Source organism: Ursus maritimus, unplaced genomic scaffold, assembly GCF_017311325.1.
Source record: "Ursus maritimus isolate PB19 unplaced genomic scaffold, ASM1731132v1 scaffold_31, whole genome shotgun sequence".
NCBI lineage: Eukaryota > Metazoa > Chordata > Mammalia > Carnivora > Ursidae > Ursus > Ursus maritimus.
This window is the reverse complement of record NW_024425675.1, coordinates 8,895,473-8,909,040: the sequence shown is the minus strand read 5'-3', so window position 1 is coordinate 8,909,040 and position 13,568 is coordinate 8,895,473. Positions and strand designations below refer to the sequence as shown.

The 13,568-nt window shown below is 38.8% G+C and overlaps 1 long non-coding RNA gene across 1 annotated transcript in view; it reads left to right on the top strand.

Annotated features, from left to right (window-relative positions):
• The first annotated feature begins 36 nt into the window (after window positions 1-36).
• Window positions 37-13,568, top strand: part of LOC103656483 — a 43,250-nt gene continuing 29,718 nt past the window's right edge. The window contains exon 1 of the long non-coding RNA XR_566624.2: window positions 37-446. This is a non-coding gene — a long non-coding RNA (uncharacterized LOC103656483). The remainder of the gene's footprint in view (window positions 447-13,568) is intronic.

Sequence of the window (13,568 nt, the reverse complement as noted above, 5' to 3'; positions counted from 1 at the left end):
TCTGGCTCAGGCCCGGCCTCGGGTTCCCGCCCCGCCTCCCGCTCCGGCTCGGGCTCCCGCTCAGGCTCCCGCTCAGCCTCCGGCTCCGGCTGCGGCTCCGGCTTCTCTACTGTGGACTCGGGCTCCCGCTCCGCCTCCGCCTCGGGCCGGGCCTCCGGCGCAACCTTGGAGGGACTGAGGCTCATTTCCGGGAAGGAAAGGCAACGTTCTCAAACTGGACAGCGGGTTAGACAGCAGCTACCGGGCGGAGCGCTCATCTCCACCCCACCCGACGGTTTCCTGGAGAAATTCTAAGGAAGTCTGTTTGAGCTCGGGCTGCTCGCGCCGGGAGCCTGGAGGCTTCGTTGGGGAGCACGTGTTTTGACCCAGAGCCGAAGTAGCCCCAAATTCGTCTGTGGCCTGCTGTGCCCCCAGGAGTTTGGTGAATACAGAAACACTTCTTAAAGGTGAGTAAATGCATGCCTGTTCTACAAGACTTGCATTTTATTGGGGGAATTTGGCTTGCACACACACACACACACACACACACACACACACACACACACGTGTTCTAACCTTTCTGGGATCATCCAGTAACCCAGTTCTTGGGTAAGGTGAACCTGGTACACTTACTTTATTATTTTTATTAACTACAAACCTAACATATACATTCTCCTTGTAAAAAGTTAGAAGTCAATATGCAGAATGAAAAGTGAGTGCTTGTCTTTGGTCTGTCCCACAGTTCCCAGGATGGAGGGACCCCTGCGTTCATGTCACCATTTTTATGAAAGGCCTCACCTACCTTTTAACATGCAGGGAACTGAAAGGCAGGTGGCGAGCGGTTCCTAGAGTTATGAACATCGCTTTCCATGTTTTCCATGGTTGGCAGTCACTTGGCATTAATTGTGGTTGTGTTACTACAACATTTTAACGAACTCTCCAGATTGCAAGACTACCAAATCCGAGAGTTTAAGGAAGATATCTTTAACACTATTTAAAAGGAGAAAGAAATAGGAGATATTAAGTTGGCTTTCCAGAAAGTCATTGTTTAAGAGTGACCGTAATAACCAAAGATGGCGCCCATTTTCTCTTTTAAAAGTTATGGCAGATGGGACTGGGGATTCCTTTTCTCCTTTATCTGCGTGTTGCAAGTCCTAGTTACAGCTACATTTTGAGTTTATCGTTGATGGGCCATAAATCTAGTGGCATCTATATCACATTTAAATGAAGGAACTTATTCGGGAATTCCATTTGTTAAACCATATCTACACATTATGGAGAGAATGGGTCAGCTTGTTTCCTAAACATTTAGGATGAAATATTAGAGGGAGGGTGTTCACAAGCACTCTGTAATGTATGAAACCAAACCTCGTACTGCCTCTTACTACCCATCTTTATGGTATTTTTTTAGCACAGCATCAGCATGGTTTTTTTTTTAAGATTTTATTTATTCATTTGACAGAGATAGAGACAGCCAGCGAGAGAGGGAACACAAGCAGGGGGAGTGGGAGAGGAAGAAGCAGGCTCATAGCAGAGGAGCCTGATGTGGGGCTCAATCCCATAACACCGGGATCATGCCCTGAGCTGAAGGGAGGCGCTTAACCGCTGTGCCACCCAGGCACCTCAGAGTGGTTTTTGTTTTTTTTTTAATCTCAAAACACAACCACTAAATTTCTACAGTTGCTCAGAAATCAGCCAGCATGAAGTACTAAATTCTATAGAAAAATATGTACCTCGAGATTTGAATTTATCCAGTTTCTTCATTCTAGTTTATTGATTCTAGATCATTTACTTTTACTAATCTAGTTATCTAGATTACTAATGTTTGTGTGGGTTTAGAACGTCAATAAAAAATACCACTAATAGTTATTCCCCACCAGTTTTTCTGTGTCATTCCATAAAAGGAATTTGGCATTTTTGAAATGAGCTCATCTGCTATAGTTGAGTTGTGAGACCCTTTCATATTGGTTTCAGAGCTCTGGACTGCTCCAAATGCAGCTGTAACATGGCCTGGAAGTCACATGTCTTAAGTGACAAGTCTTTTAAGTTTCTTCCTTTCAATTCAGACAACCCTCTGGCCATTAATCTGAGAATGGTGTCTACTTTGTCAGGATAGGATTCTCCATACTTTATAAAATGCCTTCTGGATGAGAAGAGGGTGGGTATTGGGGATTCAAGAATATAGTTTAGAACTTAAAAGTTTATCTAGTCTACGTCTTACCACCTTCGGTCTAGATAAAATGAAGCAGGCAAAGCATTACCTTTTCTTTATCTCTTATCACTATGTAGATTCCATTTCCTTCTGTTCCCCAGCCCTTCTCAAGCAGCTCCCGTGTCCCCTTTTTTTTTCTTGTCCCCCCATTTCTCCTTTTCTAAGTTGCATTCTCTCAGGTTAGGCAAACTGAGTTTGGTATAAATAAAGGGCAGTTCCCCATTATTTTTTATTAAAAAATGTTTTTCCTCATTATTATTATAAATAGATGCTTCCCCTTTAACTGTGCATTTTAGTTACTTGTTAATCTCTTTCCTACACTTGAGTATGAGCTCCTTGGAGATGAGAACTGCATCTTGTTCATCCCTGTGTCTGATACTCAGAGGACACTCTAATGTTAGTCGTAACTTGGGTAGTCCTGCTTGTCTTTCCACAGCTCTAGAAATTACGGAATTCAAATATGGCAGCCATCATGGTGGAAATGTATTCTGTAGATCCTGTAGGGTCCGCTCAGATGCCTGTGTTCTGAGACACCAGCTATCTTTTTGCATCTTTTCATCTGCCCTATCTTAAGCTTTTTTCCTTTTCCTTTCTTCCTTGTTGGAATTAAAAGAGTATAGCTGTTCCTCCTAACTCGTGTAATAATCTGTCACAGAGTGTTATGAAGTCGCTCAGTTTTCCTTTTCTAGACTGAAATCTAAAGATTTAATAAATTGATTGGCCATTGAGAAGAGGCTCTAAAACTGAAAGATGAATAGTTAAGAAAGAAACTGAAGAAGGGACAGCAGCAAGAACTGATCATGAATGTAGTGCTGGGGAAGGAATTTTTTTTTTTTCCTTGAGAGACAGAGAGCAAGAGAGAGAATGAGAGAGAGAAGGAGCAGAAGAGGAGGGAGAGAGGATCCCAAGTATGTTCCACGCCCAGTGCCGACCCTAACTTGGGGCTCCATCTCACCACCCTGAGATCATAACCTGAGCTGAAATCGAGAGTAGACACTTAAGTGGCTGAGTTACCCAGGTGCCCCGAGAAACATTGTTAAAACACATATACGTATTATGGTAGGGTGGTAGGCTTTTATATTGATGGTCTCCAATGAATCATGGCTCCCAGCATTTATGATTTTTCATGGTTTCCTCCCACGTTGATGCTGGGTTTGACCATGTGACTTACTAGGTCCAATGGGACATTAGCAACTGTGACACAAGCAGAAGGTTGATAAGTACATGTGCATTTGGGATTTGCCTTCTTTTGGAAGCAAGAGAGCTCAGGTTTTATGGACTTGGCATTCACGATGCTGATGGTAAAACTCTTTGAAGTAGTTACTTTATCATTGACCTTCATTAAATTCCTTTTTATATAATAAGGTAAATTTCTCATTTTCTGTAGTATAGTGATGCCCAAAAACATGGCTCAGGAAATAGCAGAAGACAAGCTGGAGAATGCTTGAGAGAAAGAAAAATAGAGATTTCCTTCATGGAGTTGTTAGAATTTGGGAGAACACATTAGACAGAACAGGAATGTGGTCTTGAAGACCACATTCAACATACAGAAAAGAAAACACAGCAACAATAACCAGACTTGACATTTTATTGAGCAGGACTTTAAAGGGGGGGTGGATAATTAAAAATGAATAGGTTAGAGAGAGTGACTGGAGTCTTAAAATATGTAACAGAAGAAACCAGACTAATGCCCCCAGAGGGAGCACAAATCCAGAAGATAACCGAGTAATTACAGGTGCCTGTGGAGATGTTTCCTTGAAGAACAGGAGAAAAGTCTGAATGGAGTTTTAAGTCTAGAACTTGGGCAGTTAGACTCTTTCACATATTATTAAGTCAGTCTCAAAGTGATGAAGTTATTTCAGTAAAGATTCTTGTATCTCCTTAGCCCTAGGGGACCAAGAATTTCTAGAGTGAAATCTTCTCCAAAGAGAAGCACAGGAAAGAGGAGAAACACTACAAGGAACCAGGGGGGACCACAGTGATTGACCCTGGGCCTGAAGTCCATTGGGAGAGTATGAATTTATCAAATGGAGGTGAAGGTGGGCAAGATTTGGTAAACAGTGGGTGGTTTGATCCTTCAGGAACTCCTTGGCTTTATATTTTTGTGGGAGCCTTCCCAAAACAAAAATGGAAGACTATGTTAGGAAACCAATGTCTGAGCCCTAAATCAAGGGGAAATAATAAAGGGAGAGCACTCGGTCCCACCAAATAGGGCTGCTTTCAGGTTTTTTGAGAAGGAAAGGGATCACTGTGAGGGGCAAGATAAGATTTGTAAAACTAAGGGAACCTTCTTAAAAAGAGGAAGGGAAAGGTAACCTGGAAGGGCAGGAAGTCTTTGTCCTGGAACTCCACCACAGAAAGCAATGCGGGAAGGGGAGATCTTCTGCAGCCCTCCGAGGTGAGGTAAGTTCTTAAGAGTATAGAAAAATCCAAAAGCTGAAAAAGGTAATTTGGGGAGGGGGGGCGGAGAGAACATGGCAGAGGTATTGATCCTTGGTAGGCCCCAAGGGGCACAGACTTCAGGAACACGAATAATAGATTCTGTTCAGGAATCTGCTGAGAATGATTTTACAGCGGAAATGGGTGTGGGGACCTCAGGGGAAAGTGACCCCAAGACTCAAGTTTTGGGGCCCACATAAATTCTGCGCAAACAGGACTAGACAGAACCCACACTCAATCCGGGAGTACGAGGTCTACATGGGCAGTGGAAATGAAGTGGTTTTGGATATTTTTCAAGGAATTATGGCATCCTAGTTAAAAGTATAGACTTTGAGGCTGCGGTGCCTGGGTTCCCAACCCAGCTGTACCTCTTATTACCTGTGTGATTTTGGGCCAGTTATTTAACCTCTTTCTGTCACATTTTCCACTTTTTAAGTGGAGAAGCTTCTTAGGATTAAATTATTTAATACATGCTAAATTATTTAAAACGTGAAATTCAATAAGGGCTATTATTATTAGAAATAGTTTCACCATTGCGTGGGATTTTTTTGCTTGTTTGTTTTAGTTTTATACCTTTACGAAGGTAAGGAAAGTTTGCTAAGAAGTGGTTTTTTCATGAATGAGTTACATTTTTTATCAAATCATGTGTGTTAATCTATTGGGAAGGACATGAGTCTCTCCTTCATGTGTGTATGTGGCAGATGGTATTCTTGTGTTTTAACCTTGAACAAATGCTTGAAAACCCTAAATGTCAGAATATAATCAGACTCAATTTACTATATTTTATATAGCATTACCGCGTTCATGTTAAGGTGAGATTAGCCTCTAATTTTCTTTAATTGTCCAATTTGGATAACAATGTTATACAAGCCTTATAAGGGTAACTTTCTTTTTTTATTCCCTGCAAAAGTTTATAGAAGATAGAAATATCTGATATAAAACTTATATCTTATATATAAACTTATATAAAAAACTGTTTCTTTTTCCCCCCTCTTTTTCTTTATTTTATTTTTCCATCATGATAAGTGTACTCTTTAATCCCCATCACCTGTTTCACCCATCCCCCCACCCACCTCCCTCTGGTAACCAGCAGTTTGTTCTCATAGTTAAGACTCTGTTTCTTGGTTTGTGTCTCTCTCTCTCTTTTTTTCCTTTGCTGGTTTGTTTTGTTTCTAAAATTCCACATATGAGTGAAATCATATGGTATTTGTCTTTCTCTGACTGATGTATTTTGCTTTGTTTAGCATTATACTGTCTAGCTCCATCCATGCCATTGCAAATGGCGAGATTTCATTCTTTTTTATAACTGAATAATATTCCAGTGTGTGTGTGTGTGTGTGTGTGTGTGTACATACCACTTTTTTATCCATTCATCTGTCAGTGGACATTGGGCTGCTTCCATAGTTTGGCTATTGTAAATAATGCTGCAATAAACATAGGGGTGCATGTATCCTTTTGAATTAGTGTTTTTGTATTTTTGGGATAAATACCCAGTAGTACAATTATTGGATCACAGAGTAGCTCTGTTGTTAATTTTTTTGAGGAAACTCCATACTGTTTTCCACAGTGGCTGCACCACTTTGCACTCCCACCAACAGTGCAAGAGGGTTCGTTTTTCTCCACATCCTCGTCAACACTTGTTGTTTCTTGTGTTTTTGATTTTAGCCATTCTGACAGGTATGAGGTGGTATCTCATTGTGGTTTGATTTCCATTTCCCTGATGATACATGATATCTTTTCATGTGTCAGTTTGCCATCTAGATGCCTTCTTTGGAGAAATGTCTGTTAACGTCCTCTGCCCATTTTTTAAATTGGATTATTTGTTTTTTGGGTATTGAGTTGTATCTGTTCTTTATATATTTTGGATACTAACCCTTTATCAGATACGTCATTTGCAATTCTCTTCTCCCATTCTGTACGTGGCCTTTTAGTTTTGTTGATTATTTCCTTTACTGTGAGAAACTTTTTTATTTTGATGTAGTGCCAATAGTCTATTTTTACTTTTGTTTCCCTTGCGTCAGGAGACATACTTAGAAAAGTGTTGCTACAGCCAGTGTCAGAGAAATTACTACCTGTGTTCTCTTCAAGGATTTTTATGGTCTCAAGTCTCACATTTCGGTCTTTAATCTATTTTGAGTTTATTTTTGTGTATGGGGAAATAAAGTAGTCCAGTTTCATTTTTTTTTGTATATAACTGTCCAGTTTTCCCAGCATCATTTATTGAAGATACTGTATTTCCTTCCATTGTATATTCATTCCTCCTTTGTCGAAGATTAATTCACCATATGGATTTATGGATTTATTTCTGAGTTTTCTACTTTATTCCATTGATCTATGTGTCTATTTTTATGCCAGTACCATACTGTTTAAATTACTACCACTTTGTAGTATAACTTGGAAGCTGCAATTGTGATTCCTCAAGTTTTGTTTTTCTTTTCCAAGATTGCTTTGACTAGTCAAGGTCTTTCGTGGTTCTGAACAAATTTTAGGATTGTTTGTTCTAGTTCTGTGAGAAATGCTGTTGATATTTTGATAGATATTGCAGTAAATCTGTATATTGTTTTGGGTAGTACAGACATTTTAACAATATTTTTTCTTTTAATCCATGAGCATGGAATGCCTTTCCATTTCTTTGCATCATCTTAGATTTCTTTCATCAGTTTTTTATAGTTTTCAGAGTACAGGTCTTTCACCTCTTTGGTTAAGTTTATTCTTAGATATTTTATTGTGTTTGGTGGAAATGCAAATGGAATTGTTTTCTTAATTTCACTTTCCCCTGCCTCATTATTAGTGTATGGGAATGCAGTGGATTTCTGTCCATTGCTTTTGTATCCTGTGGCTTTACTGAATTCGTATATCAGTTCTAGTAGTTTTTTGGTGGAGTCTTTAGGGTTTTCTATATATATATATATATAGTATCATGTCATCTACAGATAGTGAGAGTTTTACTTCTTCCTTACCAATTTGGATGCCTTTTACTTCTTTATGTTGTCTAATTGCTGTCGCTAGGACTTCAAGTACTGTGTTGAATAAAAGTGGGGAGACTGGACATCGTTGTCTTGTTCCTGACCTTAGGGCAAAAGCTCTCAGTGTTTCACCATTGAGTATGATGTTGACTGTGGATTTTTCATATAAGTCCTTTATTATATTGATGTACGTTCCCTGGAGACCTACTTTACAGAGAGTTTTTATCATGAATGGATGTTGTACTTAGTTGAATGGTCTTTCTGTTATCTATTGAAATGATCATATGGTTTTTATCCTTTCTCTTAATGATGTGACATATCATGTTGATTGTTTTGGGACTGTTGAACCACCCTTGCATCCTGGGAATAAACCCCACTTGATTGTGGTGTATGATTTTTTTTATTAACGTACTGTTGGATTCAGTTTGTTAATATTTTGTTGAGGACTTTTGCATCTATATTCATGAGAGATATTGGCCTGTAGTTCTCTTTTTTGGTAGTGTCTTTATCTGGCTTTGGTATCAGGGTGATACTGACCTCATCGGAATGAATTTGGAAGTTTTCTTCGCTTTCTATTTTTTGAAATAGTTTGAGAAGAATAGGTATTAACTCTTCTTTAAATGTTTGGTAGAATTTGCCTGTGAATCTGTCTGGTCCTGGACTTTTGTTTTTTGGGAGGTTTTTTTTTTTTTTTTTTTAAAGATTTTATTTATTTATTTGACAGAGATAGAAACAGCCAGCGAGAGAGGGAACACAAGCAGGGGAGTGGGAGAGGAAGAAGCAGGCTCATAGTGGAGGAGCCTGATGTGGGGCTCGATCCCATAGCGCCGGGATCACGCCCTGAGCCGAAGGCAGACGCTTAACCGCTGTGCCACCCAGGCGCCCCTTTTGGGAGTTTTTTGATTATTATTTCAGTTTCATTGCTGGTAATTGGTCTGTTCAAATTATCTATTTCTTCTTGTTTTAGTACTGATAATTTGTATGTTTCTAAGAATTTATCCATTTCTTCTAGATTGTTGAATTCGTTGGCATTTAGGTTTTCATAATATTCTGTTAAAATTATTTGTATTTCTGTGGTGTTGGTTGTTATTTCTCCTCTTTTGTTAGTGATTTTGTTGATTCAGGTTCTCTTTCATTCTTTCTTTCTTTTTTTTTTTTTTTTGATGAGTCTGCATAGAGGTTTATCAATTTTGTTGATTTTTTTCAGACTCAGCTGCTGGTTTCACTGAGCTGTTCTTTTGTTTTTTTGTTTCTGTGTCATTTATTTCTATTCTAATCTTTATTATTTCCTTCCTTTTGCTGGGTTTGAATGTTTTTTGGTCTTCTTTTTCTAGCTCCCTTTAGGTACAGGTTAGATTGTTTATTTGAGATTTTTTTCTTGCTCCTTGATGCAGGCCTGTATTGCTATCAACTTCCCTCTTAGAACCACTTTTACTGCATCCCAAAGATTTTGGACCATTGTGTTTTGATTTTCATTCGTTTCTGTGTAATTTTTTATTTCTTCTTTTATTTCTTGGTTGATCCATTCATTGGTTAGTAGTGTGTAATTTAACCTCCATTTATTTGTGCTCTTTCCAGATTTCTTCTTGTGGTTGATTTCTAATTTGTTTGTGGTCAGAAAAGATGCATGGTATGACTTGATTTTTTTTTAATTTGTTGAGACTTGTTTTGTGGCCTAATACAAGATCCATTCTGGAGAATGTTCCATGTGCACTTGAAAATAATGGTATTCTGCTGTTTTAGGATGGAATGTTCTGAATGTCTGTTAAATCTATGCACTCCAGTGTGTTGTTCAAAGCCACTGTTTCCTTGTTGATTTTCTGCTTGGATTATCCGTCCATTGATGTATGTGGGGTGTTAAAGTCCCCTAATATTATTGTATCACTATCAATTATTTCCTGTATGTTTTTTATTAACTGATTTATGTATTTGAGTACATAAATATTTACAATTGTTATATCCTTTTGTTGGATTGTCCCCTTTATTATACAGTGTCTTTCTTTGTCTCTTGCTACAATCTTTGTTTTAAAGTATGTTTTGTCTGATTTAAATATTATTGCCCTGGCTTTCTTTTGACATTCATTTACACAATAAATGTTTCTCCATCCCCTCACTTTGAATCTGCAGGTGTTTTTTGGTCTGAATTGAGTCTTTTCTAGGTAGCATACAGATGGGTCTCTGTCACCCTATGTCATTTGCTTGGAGCCTTTAGTCCATTTATATTCAAAGTAAGTATTGATAGATATGTATCAATTGCCATTTTGTTACTTGCTTTGTGGTTGTTTCTATAGGGTTTCTTTGATCTTTTCCTCTTGCTGTCTTTCATGGTTTTTTGGCTTTCTTTAGTGATATTCCTGGATTCCTTTCTCTTTATTCTTTGCATATCTATTAGTGGTTTTTGATTTGTGGGTCCCATTAGGTTTGTATATAACATCTTCTGTATGTAACAGTTTGTATTAAGGTAATGGCTGCTTAAGTTAAAACCCATTCTTTTCTCCTCTCCCTCCACATTTTAGGTATGTGGTGTCATATTTTACATCCTTTTATTTTATGAACCCCTTCACTGATTTTTATAGAAATATTTATTTTTACTGCTTTTGTATTTTTTACTTTTCATATTCTCCCTTATGGTCATTCTTTCCCACTCAGAGTCCCCTTTAATATTTCTTGCAGGGCTGGTTTAGTCGTCATGAACTCCTTTAGTTTTTGTTTGTCTGGAAAACTCTCTCTTTCTCTCTTTTTTAAGTAGGCTCCACACCCAGCATGGAGTCCAGTGAGGGGCTTGAACTCAGAACCCTGAGATCAAGACCTGAGCTGAGATCAAGAGTTGGAGGCTTACCCGACTGAGCCACCCAGGCTCCCCTGTCTGGGAAACTCTTTATCTCTCCTTCTGTTCTGAATGATAGTTGTGCTGGACAGAATATCCTTTAACTGCATATTTTTCCTTCTCAGCACTTTGAATATATCATGTCACTCCCTCTGACCTGCAAAGTTTCTGTTGAAAAATCTGCTGATAGCCTTATGGGGTTTCCCTTGTACATAACTGTCTTTTCTCTTGCTGCTTTTAAAATATTTTCTTTATCTCTACTTTTTGCCATTTTAATTACTATGTGTCTTGGTGTGGACCTCCTTGGGTTGAATTTTTGGGGCACTCTCTATGTCTCCTGGATCTGGATATCTGTTTCCCTCCCCAGATTAGGGACGTTTTCAGGTATTATTTCTTCAGATAAAATTTCTGCCCCTTTTTCTCTTATTCTTCTGAGATCCCTACAGTGCAAATGTTATTATGCTTGATGGAGTCACTGAGTTCCTTAAGACTATTCTCAGTTTACATAATTTTCTTTTCTCTCCTTTGCTCACCTTGGTTACTTTCCATTCCTCTGTCTTCCAGGTCATTAATTCATTCTTCTGCTTCATCTAGCCTGTGATTTATTCCATCAAGTATATTATTATTTCATTTTATTGTGTTGATCTCTGATTGGTTCTTTCGTTTATCTATGTGTTAAGTGGTCTCACTGATGTCCTCCACTCTTTTCTCAAGTCCAGTGAATATCTTTATGAACATTAAATTCTCTATCAGAATTATATCCATTTCACTTACGTCCCTTACTGGGGTTTTGTGCTGTCCTTTCATTTGGGAGATATTGCTCTGTCTCCTCATTTTGTCTAACTTTCTGTGTCTGTTTCTGTGTGTTAGGAAAATCAGCTACTTCTCTTGCTCTTTAACAATAGTAGCCTTATGAAGAAGAGGTCCCGTAGTGCCTTGCACTGCAGTGTCCCCTGTTCCCTGGGGCTTCAGTGAGTGTCTCCTCTGTGTGTTGTGTGTGCTCTGCTGTTGAGTCTTGGCCTCTTTTTCCTTCTGTCCAGTTGTCTGCAGAGGCTCTCCTTGCCTATTGTGGGCAGTGTTTTGTCCCCAGCAGTGGTGGTGGTGGGGGCATTTTAACAAGGTATGTGGTGGTCTCCTTGCAAAGTGAGACCTTCCCCTGCTGCTGCAGGAACTGAGGTCCCGCAAAATGTGCTGGTCTGGAGATGTGGTGGACAGGATTTGGGCCGGTCTTCCAGGGGAGTGGCCCTGCAGCACTGGGAAGAGTGGATCTGCCCGAGTAAGGGGTTGGGAGCTTGGTGCAAACAAGTTACGTAGCAAGTATTAACGCAGTGCTTGTTCCCACAGATGGGCATTGTTTATGCTAGGGGACAGGGGAGGGAAATGGCACCTTCTTGTTCCTTTGTCCCTGGAGGGGTCTTCCCATGATCCTTATGTCTCTGGGCTATACTCTGATATGAGGAAATCACGCTCCTTCTTGTCTACTCCCTCCATTTTTCAAACTGTTGGTTCTAGTGCTGTATTTGCAAGGGCTGTTTGTCACACTGTCTCTTTAAGGGTGGGGACTCTGCTTTCTAACACCCTCCAGGATCTCCCAGAGCTGAGAGTCCCACTAATTATAAGAACTCATGGGATTTGACCTTTCTCTCTTTCAAAGGCAAATGTTTTGGGGATTTGTCCTCCCCATTTGTGGGCTCCCCAGTGTGAAAGTCTGTTTTCTTTACCCTTCTCTGCACCACCAGCTCCCTCTCCACCAAGGATATCCATGGTCCATTTTGCTCCTAGACTGCATCTTCCATGTCTTTGCCCTTCCTACCTTCTCAATGTGACCTCTTCTCTTTCTTCTGTAAGTCTTGGGTCATTTTCTGGGTGATTTACACTGCTGCTAGTGTTATCTAGTTGTATCCATGGGAGGAGGCAAGCTTAGGGCCCTCCTACTCTGCCTTCTTCCCAGCCAACCAGAAATAACCTGTTTCTTGAAAGATTGCTAAATCTCTCCTGAGACTTTTCTGGGTCTAGTGCCTTTAAGAGATGGAAATTTTTACCAGCCAACTCAATTTCGTTGATAGTATAGGGTGAATCAGGTATTAAATTTCTTCTTCAGCCAACTTGATAATTTTTCTAAAAGTGTGTTTACATCATTAATTTTTAAATTGCTATAATGTTTTCATGCATTTTTTAAAATAAAAATAATCTATTCTTTATCTGTACTTCTGACCCTTTTTCCATTCGTAATATTAATCTGTGTCTACTCTCTTTTTTCCTTAAGAAGGCTTTTAAAACTTTTTTAATTTATTACTCTTTTAAGAGAAGAAAGGTTTTGATTTTGCAGTTTAACTCTTTTAAAATTCTTTGATCATAGTTTCTTTAATTTCTACCTTTGCCTTTATTTCCTTCTTCCAACTTTTTAAATTCTTTTTCTGACTTAAGTTGACTGCTTCTTGTTTTATAATAAGTGCATGTAAAACTATGACTTTTCACTGTCGTATTGGATTAATGACTCTATAGGTTTTGATGGGTAGTGTTCTAAAGATAAATTTTCAAAAATCTATTAATTTCCTTAGGATTTATCCTAATTTATGTCACCTTTTTACCAGCTTTTGTTCCTACTTGCTTTTTCTACTTTTATTCTTGTTCCTTTTGTTGGAGTGGTATCTTTTTCTTAATTCTCATGGTTTGCTTTAAAAGTTACTCTTAAATCTTTAACATGTATCTTGGTTTTACATTTCTCCAGCAAGTTCTTTTTCTTTAAAAAGAGTTATTTATTTATTTTAAAAAGGAAGAGGGGGAGAGCACAGATACAGGGGGAGGGGCAGAAGGAGAGGAAGAGGGAGAGAAACAGACTCCTTGCTGAGTGGGGAGCCTGAGATGGGGGCTCAGACTCACGACCCTGAGATCATGACCTGAACCAAAATCAAGAGTTGAACACTTTACCAACTAAGCAACCCAGGTGCCCCTCTCCAACAAGTTCCAAGGTTAATTATTAACTATTCTCTTCCAAAAGCAATGAAAATATTTATAATTTTTTATTTCAAGTTGAAACACCCTGCTATCAGCTTTCCTAGTATTGTTATCTAGAATTTTCCAATTTTGAAACACATCCATGAAAATTACTATGGTTATTTTTTTCTTTTAAAATTTATTTATT